Below are 23,564 nucleotides of genomic sequence, written 5' to 3' on the forward strand. Positions count from 1 at the left end.
CTAAATGGCATTTGTGAGTGAGGCAGAAAACAGATCTCGGAGAGCTGGGCATGGTGGCTCATGCCTGTGATAACAACGCTGGATGGGAACTGAAGTAGGAGGATTGCCACAAGTTCTAAGCCAGTCCGGGCTACATTGTGAGCTTGAAGCCAACCTGGACTAAAGACCAAAATAGTGTCTCAAAATGCTGAAAAGAAAAGAAAAAAAGAAATCTTGGGAATATTTATCTAGGAATAAACGAAAACCAAGCTTAAACTTTTCTTACAAATAAGGAAGAAGATAATTCCTTGTGGAGCACAAAAACGGGCAGGCGTCTCAGGGTCCTGGGGGGCTCACAGCCTGCCCCCTACACAAAGCCTCTACTAATCTGAAGCTGCTTCATAGCCCTCCCAGTCTGGTGACCAAACACTGCTCAGTCACTGGACCCAGTAGAGGCCGTGAACTACAGGTCACAAACACAGCATTAGATGTCTAGTCCTAAAGAGCAAGCCCAGACATCAGCTCCCTCCCTCAGAAAGATGCATCTGGAGTCAGGGAGGGGCATCCTATCCGAGTCCATTCCTGAGATGAAGGCCCAGGCTTTTGGGGTTGGGGTGGCCACTGTGGGACCTACGGAGGGATCTATACAGAAAAGCAAAGTGTTGTGGGAATCTGGGTTCTAATGAGCTACAAATGGCTTGGTCTAGCTTCCCCCAAAATCCACAATTCTGTTTCTGTGACAAACAACCCGAGGAAAAGTGGCGTAGAAAAGGAAGGGTTTAGTTTCAGGAAATCCTCTTGGGTAGTGTCTTAGTCAGGGTTTCTATTCCTGCACAAACATCGTGGCCAAGAAGCAAGTTGAGGAGGAAAGGGTTTATTCAGCTCACACTTCCACACTGCTGTTCATCACCAAAGGAAGTCAGGACTGGAACTCAAGCAGGTCAGGAAGCAGGAGCTGATGCAGAGGCCATGGAGGGATGTTTCTTACTGGCTTGCTTCCCCTGGCTTGCTCAGCTTGCTCTCTTATAGAACCCAGGACTACCAGCCCAGGGATGGCACCACCTGCAAGGGGCCCTCCCCCCTTGATCACTAATTGAGAAAATGCCCCACAGCTGGATCTCATGGAGGCACTTCCTCAACTGAAGCTCCTTTCTCTGTGATAACTCCAGCCTGTGTCAAGTTGACACAAAACCAGCCAGTGCAGGCAGTGTTCTCCTTTTTTTTTTTAAGATTTATTTATTTTATTTCTATGAGTACACTGTCCCTGTCTTCAGACACACCAGAAGAGGGCATCAGATCCCATTACAGATGGTTGTGAGCCATCATGTGGTTGCTGGGATTTGAACTCAGGGCCTCTGGAAGAGCAGTCGGTGCTCTCAACCGCTGAGCCATCCCTCCTGCCCAGCTTTCTCCCATTTTTTTTTTTTTTTTTTTTTTGTAATGCTTAGGACCTCTGCCTAAGGCATGGTGCCCCCACAAGGACTGGGTCTTTCTATATCAATTTCAAGGTAATCCCCACAGACATACCCACAGGCCAACCTAATCTAGATAATTCACCAGACTCTGTTCCCAGAGGACTCTAGATCTTGTCAAGGTGGTGGTTAAACTGAACCAGCACATCAGCCCTACCTCTAGAGCCCTAGGTTACAGAACCAGCCAGTTCTTCAGATGGACTTTGCTGGGTTCTTGGCCTTCCTTAAATGTTTTCTCAATCCAAGATAAATATCTTCAGCTCCGTGGAATGAACACAGCCCTTTTTAGCCTAAGTTTAGTTCATTTTTTAAAGTAAGTTTTATTTCTTTTTATTTTTGGGAGCTTGCTTGTGTTTGCAGACCGTGTACATGCAGTACCCACAGAGGCCTGAAGAGGGCACCAGATCCCCTGACGCTGAAGTTACAGGGTTGCCAAGTGAGTGCTAGAAAGCAAACCTGGGACCTCTGCCATGAACAGCCAATCAACTGCTGGGCCAGTCCTGGGTTTTGTTGGGTTTGGTTTGGCTGTATTTTGAGACAAAGTCTCAAATAACCCAGCTGAGCTCCTGATCCTCTTGTCTTTGCTCTGCAAGTGCCAGGTGCCAGGTGTGCACCACTGTGGCCAACAGGAATGAGAATTTGGTGTGAGTGCATTTCTGACTCATGGGATGCAAACAAACCTCACTGAAGCTAGAAGATGTTCTTGTGACCTTATGTCCTCCCTCCTCCCTCCTCCCTCCTCCAGACAGCACTTGAAGGAGAGACTCAGAACTGCGATCATTGTCTCTGAAAATCCAGGATGGAGGGTGAAACTGAGCAGATCATAGGGCCATGGGGGTGTGGGATGGGGGAAGCTGGGAGAGAAGCCGGAAGCAGGATCCAGGCAGAGGCCTTCCCTTCCCTGGGCTCACAGAGCTCAGCTGTGGTCCATTGTGAGGCGAGTGTGGTAAGGGAACGGGAAGGCAGTGGGCCGGCATGGACTAATGGTCAGTGCTGGGCTAAGCCTGGGTCAGCTGGGCCCCTGCGTGGCCCCTTCACAGCACACTACCCTAGTCCCCTGCCTGCCAGGTCTCCAGGGAGCCACATCTGTCCTTGCCTTAATCTTCCAACTGCTTCTCCCATCAGCGGCCCCCGCAGGCTTGGAGTTAGGAGGGCCCTGAAGCCGACCATGAAGGCAGGAAAGGATCAGTCACAAACTTGACCCTTTCTCCTGTCTCTTCTAGACCCCGGGGGGGGGGGGGGGGAGCGTGGGTGGCTCCCAGACAACTGAGGAGCAGCTGCTTCAGTCATCAGAAGCCCCAAAGACAGAACTCTCAGGAAAGAAAAATTTGCAGATTTGCAAATAAACTTCCTGGACCTGGAAGACACATGAAGCACCTTAGAGGCTCAGTTTCCACCCCCAGCCCCACAGAAAGAAGAAAAGTAAATTTCCACACACAATCAATAATAATCACCACAGGCCACACTAGTAAAACCAGGGTGTGACTACCAGGTACCAGGCTGTACTAGGATTCTACCGTGGTTCAGCATGGCTCAGAGAGGGGTGCCAAGGCTCAGGAGGTGCTAGGTCACCCTCGGGTCACCCCGGGTTTGAGTCTGGGCATTATGCTTTCTTCGCAGGTAAGACTATAATCCTGTCCCGTACCGGGGGCATGTTCTGTTGGCGGTATCTCTGCTCACCAGGGCTCCTCTCCTAGATGTACCCCTGCTCTTCCCCCATGCTCCCGTGTGTGTCCCCCATCGGCTCCCAGGGGGTCAGCAGCACCTTCGAAGCTCTCTACTGTGTGATTTGATTATAGTTAATTCCCATCTGAGCCCCCTGGGGGTTGTCACCCATGTCATGAGGAGACTTTCAGTTTAGTGTGGCGGGTGACACGTGAGGGCAGAGACAGAGCCAGGGCAGGTGTTCCCATGTGATTTGGCCTCTGCAGTCCTGGCTCCCCTTTCTGGGGATGCCCCCATCTGTCCTTGGACCCCAGAACCTCTACCAGAGCTGCTGTGAGCCCCGGAGTCACACGCCAGTGGCCGTCCTCTCCCTCGCTTATGGAGTAGACCTAGACAAGGGGCAGGACAGACACTGGAACCCCGCAGGCCTGTGAGTCCGCAGTGGGTCACAGGCATCCCTTCTCCCTTACAGGGTCCTGGTGAGGTCATCACCTAAGCAAGAGATGGAGAGAGAAAGAGAGAGAGAGAGAGAGAGACAGAGACAGAGACAGAGAGAGAGACAGAGAGAGAGAGAGAGAGACAGAGAGAGAGAGAGAGACCTCAGCAGCAGCTGTCCACAGTGACTGCCTTCACCCCGTACGTGTCACACAGGGCTGCTGAGTGGGGGCCCCGCCTGGACCATCCTCCAGGCTTCCACTGTCTCTCTCTGGTTCGGGGAGAGCTGAGCAGGAGACTGGGGGTCCCAGGATCATTAGCAATTTGCCTTCTCTTCAAGAAATTTGCCGTCTCTTCACGGTACTGCCATGTTGCCCCATTTTAGAGTGGGGATCTCCCAGGGCCGATCGCCATTGCTCCTGACCTCACAGTGAAAGGGGACATCAGTGTGCCCTGAGGTCTCTATGGACAGCAGGAGTCCGAATGCTTGGCCTACAGTGCACCTGCCTGAAGCACCAGGAGTCATGGGGCCCCGCCTTTCTGTGAGGGAGGACTGTGCGAGTCCCTGGGCCTCGTATCCAGTCTTCCACCCTCACAGGCTCATAGCAGGGTCACACATGGGTTTTGATTCAAGGTGCTGAGCCAGCTGACAGACGCTGTCACTTCAGGTCTGTAGTGCTAAACTGGCTTCTGAGGCTGGCTTTGTAAAGGAGCTCTGTGTTCTGTGTTTGATTTGTAATGCCTGTCACACTCTGAAGGGAATTGTTTTGTTTTGTTTTGTTTTGTTTTGTTTTGTTTTGTTTTGTTTTGTTTTAAGACAGAGTCTCGGTCTATAGCCTAGACTGGCCAAGAGTTCACTATGTATGTCAGTTTGGTTTCAAACTCAGGCCAATCCTCCTGCCTCAGTATGCTACTTTGCCTGGCTTTTAACCTTTCTTCAAACAGGTTTAGGGTGAAAGACCCCACTTTGCTCCTCTCTCTCTCTCTCTCTCTCTCTCTCTCTCTCTCTCTTTCTCTCTCTCCCTCACTTTGTGGATTTCTCCTTAGTCCGGCCAAGCCCAGAGGATGCAGATTTGAAAGGACACTGGTTTCTCCGAATGCAGGCGAGGACTGAGTCTGGATACCCTGTGGACTTGTGTTTCTCTTCCACATTTTAAATAGCTCATTGTGTAGCCCAGATTGACCTCAAACTCTCCATCCTCCTGCCTCTGCTCCCTCTCTAATGCTGGGATCACGCGCCTGTTCATCACACTTGATCATCTCAGTCAAACCACCCTGCGCTGGTTAAGTCTAAGAAACATGGCATCTGGAATGTTCTATGCATCCCTCCGTCCACCTTTCCCCGGGGCCTCCACCCCCGCCCAGAGGTATGGTCCATCTTTCTGCACCAGCTCCTCACGCCTTCTCCAGCTACAGCCAGTCTGACGGCTGGCTCCTCGCCACGGGAGCCAGGGCAGCAGCGGTCCCTGAGTCAGACAGCCGGAGGCCAGCCCAGCGCACCTCGCTCTGTGATCATGGACAAATCACTGAACCTCTCTGAGCTTCTTTTTCTCAGTGTGAAGTGGGGATAGTGACGTTGCCCACCGTGCTGACTGTCTGAGATGCTGGGATAGGTGCCGGCCACAGCGGGTGGGAGGCACACACTAGCAGCACGGCCTTCTCTTTTAGATGGGCTTAGACTCGGGTGGACGACCAGGAGAGGAAGTGCTTGGGGCCCGGGCTTTGTTCTGCCAAGAAGCCCTCGCCAGCTGCCACAGGCACCCTCAGTTTGGGACTCTCCCTGTCAGCCCCTGGAGAACCTTCTGAGCATCCATCCAGCCTGTCTCTTTCTCCCCACGGCACAGGTGGGAAACTGAGGCAGGGCCTTTGCTCAGTTCCTACAGTCACCTGACAGAGGCTTCTGGCCACACCATGCTGGACCTTAGCCCTGAGGAAAAGGTATTCTAAGTGGTGGGTGGTAATCCTCCCACCCCCAGCTCAGCCTTCCACAGAGTCATCCCCCCATAGCCTCCCCCTGCCAGCCTCCCCCATACCCTCCCCCCTGCCAACCTCCCCCCATAGCCTCCCCCTGCCAGCCTCCCCCTGCCAGCCCAGGAGAAAGGGAGAAAGGCAGGACAAAGGAAGGAAGAGAAAGATGAGTAAGGTCAAAGTCTGTGCAGGTGGGATGCAGGCAGGTGCGGGCGGGTGCAGGTGAATGCAGGTGGGTGCAGGCAGGTGCGGGCAGGTGCAGGCGGGTGCGGGCGGGTGCAGGTGAATGCAGGTGGGTGCAGGCAGGTGCGGGCAGGTGCAGGCGGGTGCGGGCGGGTGCAGGTGAATGCAGGTGGGTGCAGGCGGGTACAGGTGGGTGCAGGTGAATGCAGGTGGGTGCAGGCAGGTGCAGGTGGTACAGGTGGGTGCGGGTGAATGCAGACAGTGCAGGCGGGTGCAGGCGGGTGCAGGTGGATGCAGGTGGTGCAGGTAGGTGCGGGCGGGTGCAGGTGGTCTTCGAAGCTCTGTGTCCAGCAGGACAAATGTGTCAGCAGAGAGAGGACCAGTCACTCTCAGCTCCCACAGAGAGCAGGCTTGGAAGTCAAATGTTGGATTCCAGTCTGGGCTCTGTCCTTTGGTTTGTGGCTTCTGCATAGCTGTGGGCCAGCCCGCCTCCTTGTGTACATGGGCAACCTCTAATGACTAGAACGTGGCAAAGGTGACATTAGGTGAGGTCAAGTCCATAAGAGGCAATGACTTTCAAACAGGGTGCAGTAGCACATTCTATAAGCAAGCCATTTACTTTGGAGGCTGAGGCAGGAGGGTTTCAAGTTAGAGGCCAGCATGAACTACAAAATAACACACCTGTCTATAAATAAAGAAATAGGGCCTCAGACGGGCTTAGTGATAGAGCAATAGAGCGATAGAGTGCTTGCCCAGGCCAAGGACCTGAGCCGACTCAGAGAAAAAACGTGAGATTCCCATCTCTGCCTCCCGCTGACCCACAGCTCAGGAGAGAGCAGAGCATGAGCGCTCAGTATGCTCAGAGCCCTGGTTCCATCCCCAGCCCCACAAACCAAAAATTAAACAGCCGTGACTTAAGCGTGACTTAAGTGCTCCCTTTCTCTGTCCTTCTCCTGCCCTGCCCCCGCTCCCAGGCTTGCTCAACAGAACAGAGGCCAGGCTGAGATAGCCCCAAGGCCACACACTAAGATAAGAGCACCTGCAGCCAGCAGCCTACAGAAAGCTGAGGCCCACGTGACAGTTAGGATTGTCACTTGACAGGATCTAAAACCGTCCAAGAGACAAGCCTCCGGCGTGCCTGTGAGTGGTCATCTCAGTCACGTTAGACAGTGGGAAGATCTACCCTAAATTACAAAGTGCCGTTCCAGGGACCAGGACCAGCCCAGCAGACTGAATGAAAGGGAGACAAGGGAGTGAGTGCCCCATTTGTCTCTCAATCTCTCTCTCTCTCTCTCCTCCTCCTCCTCTCTTCTCTCTCCCTCTCTCTCCCTCCCGCTCTCTCTGTCTGTCTGTCTGTCTCTCTCTGTCTCTCTCTGTCTGTCTGTCTCTCTCCCTCTCTCCTCTCCCCCTTCTTCCTCTCTTCTCTCTTCCTCTCTCCTCTCTTCTCTTTCTCTCTCTCTCCCTCCCACTCTATCGCTCTCTGTGTGTCTCTGTCTCCCTCTCTGTCTCTCTCTCTCTCTGTCTCTCCTTCCTGACTGTAGATGACACTGTGACCAACCTCTTCCCATTCCTCCCACCAGGACATTGTAGCCATGATGGACTGACTGTGCCACGAACCGTGGCCCAGAGCTGACCCTTCCCTCTTTAAGTTGCTTTTGTCAACCAACAGAAAAAGTAACCCCAACCCTCCCTCAAGAGAGCTGGGGAGCAGCCTCCACGGACCCCTGGAGTCAGCCCCACGAGAGCTCCTGAAATGCCTCACCCAAGGCAGCCATGCTGGGTCCCTGTCCCACACAAAGTATGAGATCACAAATGTGTTCAAGGCTACCAAGTCCTGGGGTCATCTGGAATTCACCAGGAGACGCGCGTGCCCTCAGCCCTGGACTCCCGCACCAGTTCCCCAATCTCTGTCTGAGTCACCTCATCTAAAACTGGGCAGGGGCTGCAGCTCAGCAGGATGTGAGCCCCACGTGCTCAGAGCCCTGCAAAATAAAAAATGGAACCAGGAATGATGTAAGCCCCTCCCCACATCATAAACTCATGGTTAGGATGAAAACTGTCCCTGGTCCAATGTTATTTTCACGAACACTAAAGAACACTTAATGGCATGGTGACACACAGGTGTCATCCCAGCACTCGAGAGGAAGAGGATTGTGACACTTTGAGGAGACCTTTTCTCAAAAATTGATTGATCGATTGATTGATTAATTGATTGATTGATTGATTAAAAAACAGCAACAACTAATGAGGGCCCAGGTTTGAATCCCAGCTCCCAGGTTTGATTCCCAGCAAGGTGTAGCAGACACACTTGTACTCCCAGAGCCAGAGGCAGATGTGGGAAGGCTCCCTGGGCCTGCTGGCCAGCCTGGCTAGCTTCATCAGTGAGCCCTGGGCCAAGGAGAGAAAGGCAGATCTCTCTCCAAGGAAGGCGTCCATCCCTGCTTTCCCGGACCAGCTTCGGGGAACCACGGATGGATCTGCCTGTGGCGAGGAGAAGCCTCAGAGGCCTGTAAAAGTCGCGGGCAGCGTGTGTCCAAGTGCTCTTGGCTAAGCCTGCCTGGACTGGCTCCCTGCATGATGCAGCCTGGGGCCCGCTGGGGCCCACGAGCCTTACTGGGCTTAGTGGAGCCCGGCAAGCCAAGAACATTGTACAGCCAAAACCTCACCCTCCTGGGGGTCTGTCTCCCCGACCAAGGCAACTTACAAAAGACACCATTTAGTTGGGGGCTGGCTTTCAGTCTCAGAGTGTGCATCCATGTCCATGGTCATCGTGACAGGGAGCTTGGCGACAGGCAGGCAGGAAGGTGCTAGAGCAGTAACTTAGAGTCCACATCCAATCCACAAATTGCAGATAGGGAAGACAGACTAAGTCTACTGTGGGCTTTTGAAACCTCCATCCCCCGAGTGACACACCTCCTCCAGCAAGGCCACACCTCCTAATGCCTCCTAAATAGTTATGCAACTGGGAAAGATTAAAACATATGAGCCTTTGGGGACCATTCTTTTTTTTTTAAGATTTACTTATTCTTATATTTAAGTACACTGTAGCTGTCTTCAGACACACCAGAAGAGGGTGTCAGATCTCATTACGGATGGTTGTGAGCCACCATGTGGTTGCCGGGATTTGAACTCAGGACCTTTAGAAGAGCAGTCAATGCTCTTAGCCCCTGAGCCATGCCTCCAGTCCTTTGAGGACCATTCTTATTCAAACCACCTTGGGGTGTCAGCAATAATTGACCTAGGTTCCAAGGCACAGCCGAGGAGGCTCCCGTAAGTATTTACGTAGGAGTGTCAAGAACAAAAGATTGTGTGATTTCCCCCAAACTGGGCTGAGACCACCAAACTGTGTATGCACCAGAGGCCTCAGCTCAGCACCTCTCCTGCCCACTATCTACAAGACAGACCCCAGATGTGCTCATGTCTCTTCCTGTCTGCAGGTACCAGGTGGCATGCTTCTTCTAAGCAGAGGTGGACACGGGCTGTGAGCTCCAGATGTGAGAGATAGGCTGCTGCCCCTAACAGCTTCCCTGCAGCTGCTTAGGGGTTCCTGGGGGCTTCCTCTCAGCTCTACCGCCCTCACGGTGAGACTCCTGGGCTGCCATCTTAGTACTTGGCTGCTGAGGGTCCCTGGGGTGCCCTGTGAGGCTTCTCATAGGCACAGCCTTAGACACCGGCACCACACTCCTTGCTGCTATAACAGCAGTTAATGTTTAGGGAGACCTCACTGGGAGCCTTCAGCTCATGGGATCCCATTACCTCACAGCTCCCAAAGGGCTGGTTGTCTGGATTCATACCAGGCATGTGGCTGGCTCTGGACCCACTTGCCAGCTGCCCTCAGCAGAGTCTCTGGGGGAAAAAACGCATCTCCTTAGGGGCCTCCAGCCTGTGGCTCTTCTTGCTGACACAGCAGTTATTTTGTCCCCAGAGCCCCAGCAGCTAGAGCCCTGCCCACCCTGATCCCAGCTCCAACACCTCAGAACAGCAGCTTCTATTTGCCAAGACAGGCTTCCATCCATGCGAGAATGTAAATTCCTACCTCATCTGGCGGCTCCGTCTTTTATCTCTGTCAGGCCCTGTCTGCCCTCTGCTCTCTACTCTATATCAAAGCAAGGGTCACATTCTCTCAGAACCTTCTCCAGATCTGGACCAAGAGGTTCCTGCTGCCGATCTGGCAGAGAACGTTGCTTCAGAACATCTAAGAGTATTGTCCCCAGAACAAATGAGTCACCTGTTTTGTTTTGTGTTGTTTTGTTTTGTTTGGATGTTTTTGCACAGGGTCTCTCTACATATATCCCTGGCTTTCCTGGAACGAACTCACTACATAGACCAGGCTGGCCTCAGATGCACAGAGAGCCACCTGCCCCTGGCTCCCAAGTGTTGGGATTAAAGGTGTGTGACACCACACCCAGCCACAAGTCACAATTTTTTGTTTGTTTGGTTGGTTTGGTTTTTCAAGACAGGGCTTCTCTTTGTAGCCCTGACTGTCCTGGAACTCATTCTGTAGACCAGGTTGGCCTCAAACTCAGAAATCTGCCTGGCTCTGCCTCCCAAGTGCTGGGATTACAGGCGAGCGCCATCACTGCCTGGTGCCCTTTTTTTTAAAAAAAAGATTCATTTATTTATTTTATGTATATGAGCACACTGTAGCTGTCTTCAGACACACCAGAAGAGGGCATCAGATCCCATTATAGATGGTTGTGAGCCACCATGTGGTTGCTGGGAACTGAACTCAGGACCTCTGGAAGAGCGGTCAGAGCTCTTAGCCACTGAGTCATCTCTGCAGCCCCAATTGTAATGAGTCACTTTGCAATGAGTAACCCCAACACTGAGACTCCTCGGATGTTGCCAGGTTTCCTGAGTGCTCCGTGTTCTGCATGCCTCTGCACACCCTACAGACCAGCACCCACATGGTCTCTCTCTCTCTCTCTCTCTCTCTCTCTCTTTCTCTCTCTCCTTCCCTCCCTCCCTCCCTCCATCCCTCCATTCCTTTCTTTCTTACTTTCTTTCTCTTTTTTCTTAAGTTTTTTTTTAAGATTTATTTATTTAGGGGCTGGAGAGATGGCTCAGGGGTTAAGAGCACTGGCTGCTCTTCCAGAGGTCCTGAGTTCAAATCCCAGCAACCACATGGTGGCTCACAACCATCTGTAATGGGATCTGATGTCCACTTCTGGTGTGTCTGAAGACAGCTGCAGTGTACTCACATACATTAAAAATAAATAAATAGGGGCTGGAGAGATGGCTCAGTGGTTAAGAGCACTGACTGCTCTTCCAAAGGTCCTGAGTTCAAATCCCAGCAACCACATGGTGGCTCACAACCATCTGTAATGAGGTCTGACACCCTCTTCTGGTGTCTGAAGACAGCTACAGTGTGTTGTATATAATAAATAAATAAATCTTTAAAGAAAAATAAATAAATAAATAAATATTTCTTAAAAGATTTATTTATTTATTTATTTTATATGAGTACACTGTAGTTGTTTTCAGACACACCAGAAGAGGGCATCAGATCCCGTTACAGATGGTTGTGAGCCACCATGTGGTTGCTGGGATTTGAACTCAGGTAAAGCAGTCAGTGCTCTTAACCACTGAGCCATCTCTCCAGCCCTCTTTCTCTTTTTTTAAGGTTTATTGTAGCCAGTCGTGAGACAGTGTCTTCTAGACAAGAGGGAGAGCTGTCGTAGTCATGAAACCTCACCAATATGGTTGCCTGCACAATAACTGCACCTGTCGCTGTGCTGGTGGGAAAGGGAGACACTTCTCAAGGTCTCGTCTCTACATGAAGAGCTACAGACATCCAATGGCGTTGACAGGCAGTCCTCACAGGGATGAGCGCCTCTGATAGGCTATCCAATCTCCTGTACAGGGAGCATGAAACAGACTCAGTCGAGTGTGGGGTGTGCGTGTGTATGTGCCTCACAGAGAAACGTGGGTACCCTTGGAGAGGGCATCAGATCCCTTGGAGCTGGAGTGACAGGCAGTTATGAGCTGCCTGTGTGGATTCTGGGAAGGGAATTCTGACTCTGCAGAAGCTCTTAACTGTGCAACAGTATCCCTATCCCTCCACCACCACCCGGGCTTTCTCCCCCTGGGAGCATAGCAGGACCTGCCTACAGCCTGCCGGAAGGTGCTTCTGCAGTGGGAACACGTCTGGAGTGGTGCAGGCCAGGAAAGAGAGTGTGTCTCCCATGTGTTCAGGCTCCTGGGATGCAGTGGGAGAGTCTCAGAACCCAGCCAGCCTCAGAATCAGAAAGAAAAGGGTCTCCCAGGTACAGCATTTGGTGGCTGTGTGACCTCGGGAAACCGAGTCTGATCCTCAGAGATCATCATAGGCTCATGAAGAGCACAGAATGGTGGCGGGAACAGAAGGGACCTAGACTACCCTGGGCTAGCAGTGCTTGCGAGGTCACAGAGGAAAGGGGACCCCAGCAACAGTGGAAACTGTGAGGTGGTGAGATACGTTGTAAAAACATACTACAGACTTGTGACTGGATTTGGAAATAGGCCTTTGTAGATGTGTGGTGAAGGAGAGGCGGTCCTGGATTGGGGCCAGTGACTGGTGTCTTCACACAGGGACAAGACACGCTGAGGAAGGCTAGGTGACTTCTGAGGTGGAGTTTGAGGCTAGGGAAACAGTTCAGTGGTAGAGTATGCACCTAGCAGGTTCTGGATTCAGTCCCTAGCAGTGCCACAAAAACCAAAACAAAAACAAAAACAAAAACAAAACAAAAACAAACAAACAAAAACCCTTAAGGCCCAGGAGTTTGGGATGATGGGATCAGAGAGACAAGGACGGGGCTCCTCCCATCACCTCAGAGTCTAGATCAGGCAGAGCTGCCACTTGGGGTTTCTGGCATACAGACCTTTAAGAGAATCAACGACAGTGGTTTTTAGTGACAGTCTGTGGGAGTCATTCAGCATCAACAGGACATCGACACAGGTGCCTGCTAGACCTAGGACCTCTCCGAACCCTGTGCACCACCGCCCCAGGCAACAATACAAGACAGCCATTGTAGTGGCCCACGCCTATGATCCTAGCACTCAGGAGGTGGATCCAAGAGGATCTGAAACTCAAGGTCATCCTCGGCTATCTGGTGAGTTTGAGGCTAGCCTGGGCTACATGAGAAAGGGTCTCAAAACTGGGGGAAGATTTACCAGACTTGGTGGCCCATACCTTCAATCCCAGCACCCTGGAGGCAGAGGCAGATGGATCTCTGTGAGTTAGAGGCTAGTCTGGTCTACAGAGCAAGTCCCACACCAGCCAGGACCACACAGTGTCTCAAAAGCCAGCAAGAGTGAGTCACCAGACCCTAGCCCTCCCTGATGATCCATTGGCAGCTGATGGCTGCTCCAGAGGGGAAGACATTTTCTTCAGGGATGTAGCCAGGAGCCCGTGTTCACGTGACTATACACTGCGTCAAAACAAAACACCCATGAAAGTATAAAGGGGGGGGGGCATGCTGGGAAGGGAACGGATCAGTGTGAGCAGGAGGGAACGAAGAAAGGTAACAGGGTAAATGTGATCAAAATACATTATATACAGGATCGAAATGTTATAATAAAACACGTTAATATTATTATGTGATTAATATGCTAATAGGCACATATACAGAGAGGTACATTGCAGAGGGCATGATGAGACTCAGAGTCGAAGCTAACATTGTATTCAGACTGTCTAGTCATGAAAACCTCCATGTGTGCCAAGCCAGGAGCGTCTCTCTCATCCAAGTCTCCTGGTGACAGGTTCCCTGTTTACATCCTGAAGATCAGGAAACAGAACGAGACAGGTGTCACAGAGTGCCAGACATCACGGGACTCAGGGACGGCAAAGCCAGCGCTGTCTGACTCCAAGGCCTAGGCCAGGTCACTCTGGGCAGCATTGGTGGCTGTGGAGAGAGCAGCCATGGGACCCAGGTGGGGACACTGTCAGAACACCCCATGCGACTTCCCATGGAGAGGATGGCCAGCACAGATGGCCCGCGGGAGTCCCTGAGCTCCACCGTCTGATTCCCCAAGCCGTTTTCTGTCTTCGCTCCAGCTGGGCAGCAGCAGGGACAGAGAGACAGAGAGAGACAGAGGAGGGGCAGCCCTGCTGCTGATGGAAGATCCCCGCCGGGGTCCAGCGTGTTTTTCCACTAGGAAGCAGTGCGGGTCATCTGAGTTTTTTCACCCTTTGTCCCAAGATGCAAAAATGAGCGAAATGCACAAGGGCTCTGCCGCCAAGGCCAAGGGACACAGGCTCATCCTGTGTCCACTTCCTGCAAGGAGTCGGGGCTCGGAAGCTGCCTCTGGGGACTGGGTCTGACTTCAGCTTGTCACATTCTTCCCCTGCAGTGGAGATGGGATGCAGCCCAGTCCTTCCTAGACTGTGGCTTCCCCACCTCTGGAGTGGCCATGCCCTGTCCTTCACCTCAGAGGCCACCTGTCCACCTCCCAGACGTCCTCCTTTGTGTTCTCTCTCTCTCTCCTCCACCCCCTTCCCCGCTTTGTTTCGAGGCAGGGTTTCTCTGTGTAGCCCTGTCTGTCCTGGAACTCACTCTGTAGACCAGGCTAGCCTCGCCAAAGCCTGGAGCAGTGGTGAGGCAGAGGGTGAGACAGGGGGATTGCCAAGAGCTCCGGGGCAGCTGGGCTCCAGAACGAGCGCCAGGTTGACGAGCTCCGTAGTGCCAGTGTGCCAGCGAGATGCTCAGATGGTAAGGTGGGGGGACTGCACAAGTTGGGGACCCCGAGCCCTACAGAGTCCACAGAGGTGAAAGAGATCAACTCCAAAGGTTGTCCTCTGGCCTCCACACGTCCCCTGTGGCATGAGCACACACGTATATGCATAGAATAAGTACGTAAGATATAATAACAAGGCCCGGCAGTGGCGGCACAGGTCTTTAATTCCAGCACTTAGGAGGCAGAGGCAGGTGGATCTCTGGGTTCAAGGCTAACCTGGTCTACAGAGCAAACTCCAGGACAGACAGGGCTACACAGAGAAACTCTGTCTCAAAAAAAAAAAAAAAAAAAGGGCAGGGCAGGGAGCTAGAGAGATAGCTCAGTGGTTAAGAGCACCGACTGCTCTTCCAGAGGTCCTGAGTTCAATTCCCAGCATCCACATGGTGGCTCACAACCATCTGTCATGCGGTCCTATGCCTTCTTCTGGTGTGTGTGAATTTCAGGATCCTACTCTGCAGATCCAAGCATCTAAGTTGGTGGCAGGTAAGGCATAGGATACTAGGCTGTGGGGGAAATGCCCTGTAAGGACCAACATAGACTCACAGCACTGGTTTCCTCTGTCCACGAAGGCACCGGTCAGGAAACCGGGGTCTCTCAGGCCCTGCCTGGCTCACCCTTCTGAAATACCCAGTGGAACCTCGCTCACCGAGGGACTCAGAAAGAATCCTTCCTGCCAGCCTCTGGGCCACCTCACAGGCAGATCTGCACACCAGGCAGGGCTGCCATGTTCTCCTGGATCCTTATCTTGCACATCCAGGGCTAAACTTACTGCAGGACTCACATAGCTGCGCAGAGCACGCAAAGCCATGGGTACTGTCCTGGCTGGTTTTATGTGTCAACTTGACACAGGCTGGAGTTATCACAGAGAAAGGAGCTTCAGTTGGGGAAGTGCCTCCATGAGATCCAACTGTGGGGCATTTTCTCAATTAGTGATCAAGGGTGGGAGGGGCCATTGTGGGTGGTGCCATTCCTGGCCTGGTAGTCTTGGGTTCTATAAGAAAGAAGGCTGAACAAGCCAGGAGAAGCAAGCCAGTAAGAAACATCCCTCCATGGCCTCTGCATCAGTTCCTGCTTCCTGACCTGCTTGAGTGCCAGTCCTGGCTTCCTTTGGTGATGAACAGCAGTGTGGAAGTGTAAGCTGAATAAACCCTTTCCTCCCCAACTTGCTTCTTGGTCATGATGTTTGTGCAGGAATAGAAACCCTGACTAAGACAGGTACTGTTTGCAACCAGGAAGGGCCTGAGCCACCACCACCCCACAGCACCCCCACCTGCACAGAGGACAGTACAGCCAACCTGGACCCATGAGAATGGGAAGAACCATGAGTCACCTCCAGACTCTGCCTTCTACCCCTAAGCTCCTTCCTCACTGTGGGACTCTAGCCAACCCCTTAACACCCATTAACAAGAGATACAAGGGCCATGTCCCTTGTGTGAGGACCCTGGCTAACAGCTTGGATGTTAAAGTCCAATGCTTGCTTGAAACCATCTCCCAGCAGCTCTGTGTTGTCAACGTCCCCCAAGAACTCTCTGGAACCTGAACAGAAACCCTCAGTGTCACAACCATCTTGCCTTTAGCCAGACTGGGGAGCAGATGAGGTTAGTACAGGTGGCCCGGGTCTACAGCTAGGATGACAGGGACCGCACGTGCTCTCCATGGGTCCTCATAGGGTTTTGCCTAGCTTCCAGAAAAGCAGTCTGTGGAACCCTGCCATCACCAGAGGTCAGCTTCATAAGCAGCAGGAGAAAAGTACATTGTGTGTGTCCTGGGGTCTGACAAGGTCTCTGGAAGTGAAGAACAACTTTGGCCCTTTCTGGTTTTTGTTTTTTCTTACAGAGTTTCTTTGTATAACAGTCTTGGCTGTCCTAGAACTTCATTCTTTTTTTTTTTAAGATTTATTTTATTTATATGACTACACTGTAGTTGTCTTCAGACACACCAGAAGAGGGCGTCAGATCTCATTACAGATGGTTATGAGCCACCATGTGGTTGCTGGGAATTGAACTCAGGACTTTTGCAAGAGCAGTCAGTGCTCTTAACCATTGAACCATCTCTCCAGCCCTGGAACTCCATTCTTATACCAGTCTGGCCTTTAACTCACAGAGATCTGTCTGCCTCTGCCTCCAGAGAGCTGGGATCAAAGGCGTGCACCACCACTGCCAGGACCAACAGCTTTTTTTTTTTTAAAGAAAACAGAGATGGAAAGTGCCCTGCTCAGAGACACACAGCACTGTGAGGCAACCCTGGGATACAGGATTGGAGCCCCACGACTAACGCTCAGCTGCTGGGCACTAACGTGAATGACTTGAACTCGGCATGGGCAGAGCCAGGGAAGCTGGATACACACCCAATCTGTCACTTACAAGCCGTATTACTGCCACTCTCTGTGCCTCAGTTTCCATGTTTGCACATACTTACTAGGGCACCTCTGGTTTCAAAGGAGGGACTGAGAAGTGTGTAGCCCTGTGCCCACCACAGAGAAAAAACATGTCCTGTCCCCACAGTGTCCCTCCAGGGGAGAACTAGCCTCCACAGAGGCAGAGAGAGGCAGGGAAGGCTGGTGCCGTCGGGTCCTAAGTCCCTGTTCTGACATGTCACCCTCCCCCCCATCAGGCTCCCATCCCTCTGGGAGCAGCCACGGCCCTCGAGGAACGACACACTGGAGTCACAGCCTCCGTGGACTCTGAGCCCATACTCTCCCTGCTTTGGGTTTTCCTGGAATAAGGAGGTAATGCAAGTTGGTTTTGCTGGGGATGGAACCAAATGTCTCCTACATAGGAGACAAATGCCTAAGACCGAGCCCCTTTTGAGAAGGTGCCATCTGTGAGAGGCGCTGGAGGGTCTGAGAGAGGGGCAACATGAGAGGAGTTGTGATGCAAAGGTCCTGGGGTAGAGCTGTTGCTGGTCTGAGAAGCAGGTATGAAGACGGTATGTGGTATGTTGACCTCTGGGGTTTGGATCCTGCAGACCTTGTGTTCTGAGTGACAGGATCCAGGCCAGACAGAAAGAGGCAAGAACAGGGGGTGTGGCCTCGCTCCTGGGAACCTGCTGGCTGCAGAGGAAAAGAGACTGTCTGATGGCCAGCTGAGAAAAAACAACAAAACAAGCAAGCAAGCAGAAACAAGGTAGTTTGGGGCAACCACGACCATTGAGAGAGAAGGCGGCTGCCTGGGCTGGGTGGGGCACTGGAGGTGGCCGGTGGCAATGAACTTCTGGGTCCCTGTTGAGGGCAGGGCCATTACGGTTCCTTTTTTTTTTTTTAATTGAAAAGTAGAAGCTGCTGGACTCCACAAGTTTGAGACCTAGTTAGAAAGTGTTTGTCAAATGACTATTTGACTTATGTAAACACAGCTTGGAAGGCAGATGGATGGCTCTGCGTGTGCATGTGTGTGTGTGTGTGTGTGTGTGTGTGCATGTGTGGTATGTGTAGGGTGCTCAAGTGTATACAAAAGTGAATGTGTGGAGATTACAGGACAGCTTGTAGGTGCCGGTTCTCTTCTCTACCTCGTGAGATTTGGTAGCTAGTGCCTTTACCCACTGCGCCATCTCACCACGCCAGAATGTTCAAATCTTGGCATGAAAACATCCAGGATACAACAAGATCAGTGTGTGGAATGCAGTGGGTGGACCCATCTCGGGGCTCCCTCATGCGTGCGATCGATCGATCGAGCATGTAGTGCTGGGAATGGAATCTAGAGCCCACACAGGCGAGGAGGAGAGTGCTCTGCCTCTGAACTCCATCCTGCCCAACCTGTTGATACAAAGTTCCCAAAAAAAAGGAAGAGAAGGAAGGCTGGGGAGGAGGGCGGGAGGAAGGGTGTGCAGGAGACTGAGGTCTGAAACAGAGACCCTGACTTCACAGGGGCTGCCAAGCTACTCACAGGAGTCCTAAGATGGCAATCAGGACTTAGGTCCTGATGGGGAACCGCATGGACACCTGGGATGTCCCCTTGCTCAGACAGCCACACCCACCCTCTCTGTACACTTCCTTCAGCGAGGGTCTGCCCCCTCCCTCTACCGCAGCCACACAGCTCAGCTAACACCCCCACCTGGGCCTCCTCCTTGGCAGGGAAGGAGGAGAGGCGGGACTTGGGCATGAGAAAGATTTTCCTTGTGCTGGCCTGCTCCAGGGCGCCTGGAAAGGGCCCACCTGGCCTCTAGGGTTTCTAAAAATAGAGCACAGTCTTAACTCCTCTATAGGGCTGGCTTAGCTGTTCCTTTGAATTGTTCCAAGACATTGTTTCTATTAGCGCCATCATTCCCTGCACGGGGAAAACAGAGCTGGCAGGATCAAGGTCTGCAAAGGCATGGAATTAACCAGAAGCTGCCACTTACTGACAGGAACGCTGCTTGGATACAGAGACTGCAGGGCCAAAGATGCAGGGACCACAGGTACAGAAGCGTGGATACAAAGACCAAAGGGGCAACGGACAAAGCATCCGTGTCCCAGGAGCCTGGGTGTCCCTCCTGGGGATCTATCCTTCAGGGTGGACCCAGAGAGATCAGATTTGGTTGCTGACTCTTCTTCAGTGGAAGAAGGGAGCAGAGGACTTTGGCCTGAAACTTAGGGAAGGTGGCAGCCTTTCCATGACAGGATCTCTGAGCCCCTGGTCAGTGTACATCAGGAATATATATCGGGAAGCTAAAAGTTTATCAACCAGCTCCCGGGACTCTGTGTTCATACAAAAACATACATGGGTGTGTGCTCCTGAGTAGTCAAATACAGCAATGCATGGCTAGGAAGAATGTATACACTTTACTAATGAAAATAAAATTAACAGGGGCTGGAGAGACATTCAGGAGCTGCTGTTGCAGAGGACCCAGCTTTGGTTCCTGGTACCCATGCTGTGGCTTACAACCGGTTCCAGACGCTCAAGCCCTCCAGCGCCCTCTCCTGGCCTCCTTAGGCACTGCATACACGCTGCACACATTCCTCAGGCAAAGAATGCAGACACACAGAAATACAAATAAATGCTTATTTGATAGCTGGGCATGATAGTGCATGCCTTTAATCCCAGAACTTGGGAAGCAGATCTCTGTGAGTTTGAAGCCAGCCTGGTCTACAAAGCAAGTTCCAGGATGGCCAAGAAACCCTGACTCGAGAAACCAAAATAATAGGACAAAATGTACACGGCCCAGGAGGCTGAAGCAGGGGCATCCCATGCTGTTTTTTTGAAGATTTCAAATGATCAGTTCATTTGCGTGGGACTTTTTTGGCAAGTTTCATCTTGACTCCTGCACCGGACAGAGGATGAAAGGGTGTGGCTTTTCGGGAATCCTGGTGAGTAGCCGCCTTACCTCAGTGAGCAAGCTAGCAGTGTGGGGGAACTTACTGGGTCATTTAGAAGTAGGCAGCCCCCTCCTGTGCCAACAGCAGCAAGAGCAGAGGCAGGAAACTGCATTTAACCCAACAGCACACAGAGCAACAATCACAAGCCAAGCCAGCCCCGGGCTGAGCCTTTTGGCATTTTCCCACCAAAGCCAGCTTCGCGCTTCCAACATGACATCACTGAACTCGGAGTCAATCCGGAAGGGCTGCGCGGCGACCTGCCACCCTTTGCCATGTCGTTCCTACCATTCAGATGCCACGGGACATAGCTCAGAGGAAATGGCATGGTGAGCTGTGAGAGGCCAGGACATGGCTCCCTGGCAGGCTTAGAGCCAGAGAGATGGCTCGATGGTTCAGAGCACTGGACGCTCTTGCAGGGCACAATTCCCCGCACCTCCGTGGAGGCTCACAACTGTCTGTGACTCCATTTCCAGGGAATTCAATGCCGCCTTCTGACCTCTAAGGACACCAGGCATGCATGTGGTGCATATAACATAACTACCGGCAAAACACTTATATATGTAAAATAAAATGAGAAAGAAAAGGGAGGGGGGCTGGGGTTTGCCTAACATGCACAAAGCCCTGGCTCACCCCCTGGAATTGCGCAAACTGGGGGTATCAGCAGGTACCTGTCACCCCAGCAGTAGGCAGCTGGCGTTGTGAGTCTGAGGCCTTTCTATCTCAAAACACCAAGAGCCGACAACATAGCTTACCAGCAAAGCACTTGCCTGCTATGTGTGAGGCCCTAGGTCTATCCGCAACCTCACAAGTAGAAAACACAAGTGATAAGCTCCCTGTACTCTCGTCCTAGTTTAAACAGAACTTCCTGAAAGTTTACATAATTCTGGATGTAGCAACCAATTCACCAAACTCCTAAGAATCTGACGGTGGGCTGTCTCAGGAGTGAGATCCCCCAACAAAGTCTCCTGGGTAAAGTAAGAACACTCAGTGGGTGGGGCAGCTGCCCTCATTAGCCTGGCGGCCTTAGCTCTCTCTCCGGGACCCACAAGTAGCAGAGACCAGCACCCACCTATGGTGAAGTCGCTAGGCGGGAGCCCAAGCACAAGGTTCACCAGGTCAACCCCTGGGTGGTCAGGCCCCGCTGATACCCCACCATATCCCCACAGATCCCCACAGATCCCCACAGATCCCCACAGATCCCCACAGATCCCCACATATCGGATCCTGGTGCCCCGTCCTCCCAGGGCTCTGGAGGTCTTCCTCCCCTCTGCACATCCTTGTTCACAGAGAGGATGATGGACTGGAAGGACTTTCTAAGCCCCACCCCCATTTACACACACACACACACACACACACACACACACACACACACACACACGGTGGGGGGAGGGGGAGGGAGAGAGCCAGCCCAGGGCCTTAGGCTTCTGAAGCAAGCACCTTGTCCTGACCTACAGTGCCTCCCTCCACCTTGGGAATGTCCCTTCCCAGAGTCCCAGAACCCAGCCTACAGAACCTTGAGAGATTTCCCTAAATAAACCCATTGCCCTGCAGATGAAGAAACTGAGGCTGGGAGAAGCGATTTGTTCAAGCCACAAAGAAAAACCACATTCCCTAGGATGGATGGGGGGTTCAGTTCAAGTCCCCATTTACCCTAATACAGGAGGTTCTGAGCCGTCCCCCACACCCCCACGAAAGGGAAGGAGGAGTGGGTCCACCCCAGGGCTGCTGCCCAGTGGAACATTCCAAAGGACTAAGACAGGCCACATCTGGGTGTTGAGACCTTCACCTCTGGCTGGGAGCCTGGCCCTGGGGGGTCTTCCCACCTGCTGCTGGGGACTTCCTAGCCCTGGAATGTAACCGGGCCTCCTTCCGGGGAGTGCCCTGGCTAACTCTGTCTTGCAACCCACTCCCTGCCCAATGCCAGCGCCACAGCAGGGATGGATATGCAAATAGACGGCCGCGATATTAATACGAGATTCCCCCCAGGGGAGGCGTGCGGAAAGTGCTGGTGTGTTTCACAATTCTGTTTTGTCCAGAGGAGCCGCGCGGGGGCCCGGAATGATTTAAAACAGATTTTTGAAAAGGCAAAATAAAATTGGAACAAAACCTAGTCAAGGCAGGCGCCGTGCTCCCCGCCCCCAGCTCTGATGCCCCCCCCCCAAGTCCCTGGGAATCCCTGGTCGAGGCAATGGTAGTGGGCGCTTGTCTTCCTAACAGAGCACGCCTGGCCCAGCTCGTGCAACCCTCGCCTTCCTGACAGGAGGGTGGCTAGGAGCCGAGGTTGACCACCTCCCCTGCGCCTTCCCGAAGCAACAGAAAGTCAATCTAGTCTGTTCTTCCACCCTTCCTACCCTCACCCCATGCCTAGAATAAGCGCGTAGTCAGAAAGACCCCGCTCTTTGGTCAGTCGCACTGATGGGCTGTGTGACCTCAGGCAACTCGCTCCATCTCTCTGAGCCTTTGTATTACAAGGAGCTGAGAAGAGAGTCTACCAGGAAGGGGGAGCCCCTGGGATTCCCAAGCCACTCCAAAAGTGCCCAGCACTATGCCAGAGACGTGGTGTCACGCAAGAGCCCCTTAAAGATATTCCGGATAACCGCCCTGTTTAAAGATGACAGGGACACGCGGAGGTCCAGAGAGGGAGAAGAATTTGCCCACGGCCACTAGACAGCAGCGGTCTCTCTGCTCCAACACAGACTCCCTCTCGCGGCCCCGGAGCTCTAGGTGAGTGCGAGGAAGTGGCCCCTCCTCTCTCCACCTGCACGTGCCAGCCTGCGGGGACCCCGACGACACTCACCGGGGAGCGGGTCTGGACCTCGGGGACCGAGCTCCGGTGCTGCCCGGCGCCGGCTGGTTGTCACCGACCGCGGGCGGGCGGAGCTCCCTGCAGCCCTCTGACCACCGCGGATGCTGGCTCTGGGAATGCACTCGGTGGCCCCTGTATCCGGCTGTTCCCGGCTCTGGCCGCCGCGATAGAGCTTATCTGGCGGGTGTCAGGGTTCAGCGGCCGAGGGACCGGGGTTCCCGGAAGCCTCCAGCCCCGGCCCTGCGCCCCCGGATGCCGCGCTGGCCCGTCGTGTCACCGCGCTGCGCGGACACTCCTCTGCCGTAGCTGCAGGAAGCCACCTCCTACTCCCATCTCGGCTGATTCCAAGTCCACGCAAGGCTCTTGGCCCCGGAAGACTCGGATTAATCACTCAGGATCCGATGCCTGCCTGGGATGGAGCTGAGGGGAAGCCTGGAAGTGTCTGTTTACTGCGCCGGCCGCGCGGGGCTGCGGCTAATCACTCGCAGGCAGGGTCGGGCTCCCCCCCTCCAATTCTGCCTTTCCCCTCTTCGCGGCCCTAACCCCTTTCCAGCTCCTGCGGTCTGGTGGGAGCTGACCTGGATTCCCAGAGGGCGTCCCCTCCCCCGCATCTCCCACTCGGCGGGTGGGGATCCAGAGGGAGGGGTCAAGTTTCTGCAGATCCATTTGGTTTTTGTATTTTGTTTTGCTTCCCCCCCCCCCGTCTTGTCAGCTGCCATTTTGCATTCATTTGATCATTCATTCATTCACTCTTTCATTCATTCATTCACTCATTCCTTCCTTCACTCATTTGTGGGGAGTCTCCCAGGACACAGTTGGGAGACTCTTCTCTCTCCTTCTAACTTAGGGGTTCCAGGATCCAGTAGTCAGGCTTGACAGCAAGCAATTCTGTTTTCCCCCAAAGAGATTTACCCCTCCCCCTCCCAGAGACAAGGTCTCATGTAGCCCAGGCTGGCTTCAAATTCACAATGTAGCTAAGGATGACAGACTCAAGCCAACCATCATGCCCAGCTTTGCTGGAACTTTGAACAGCAGGAATACCTGCACACTT

The 23,564-nt window shown here is 53.0% G+C and overlaps 1 protein-coding gene across 3 annotated transcripts in view; it reads right to left on the minus strand.

The window, feature by feature from the left end:
• Positions 1 to 22,805, minus strand: part of Ripor3 (RIPOR family member 3) — a 72,544-nt gene extending 49,739 nt beyond the window's left edge. Inside the window, exon 1 of one of the 3 annotated variants that reach the window (XM_052184360.1) lies at positions 22,505 to 22,803. The gene's annotated coding sequence lies outside the window, so the exon portion shown is untranslated. Of the gene's footprint in view, positions 1 to 22,504 lie in introns of all 3 variants that reach the window. The other 2 variants (XM_052184361.1, XM_052184362.1) reach the window with 2 other exon arrangements.
• Positions 22,806 to 23,564: the final 759 nt, after the last annotated feature.

Source organism: Apodemus sylvaticus, chromosome 5, assembly GCF_947179515.1.
Source record: "Apodemus sylvaticus chromosome 5, mApoSyl1.1, whole genome shotgun sequence".
Classification (NCBI taxonomy): Eukaryota; Metazoa; Chordata; class Mammalia; order Rodentia; family Muridae; genus Apodemus; species Apodemus sylvaticus.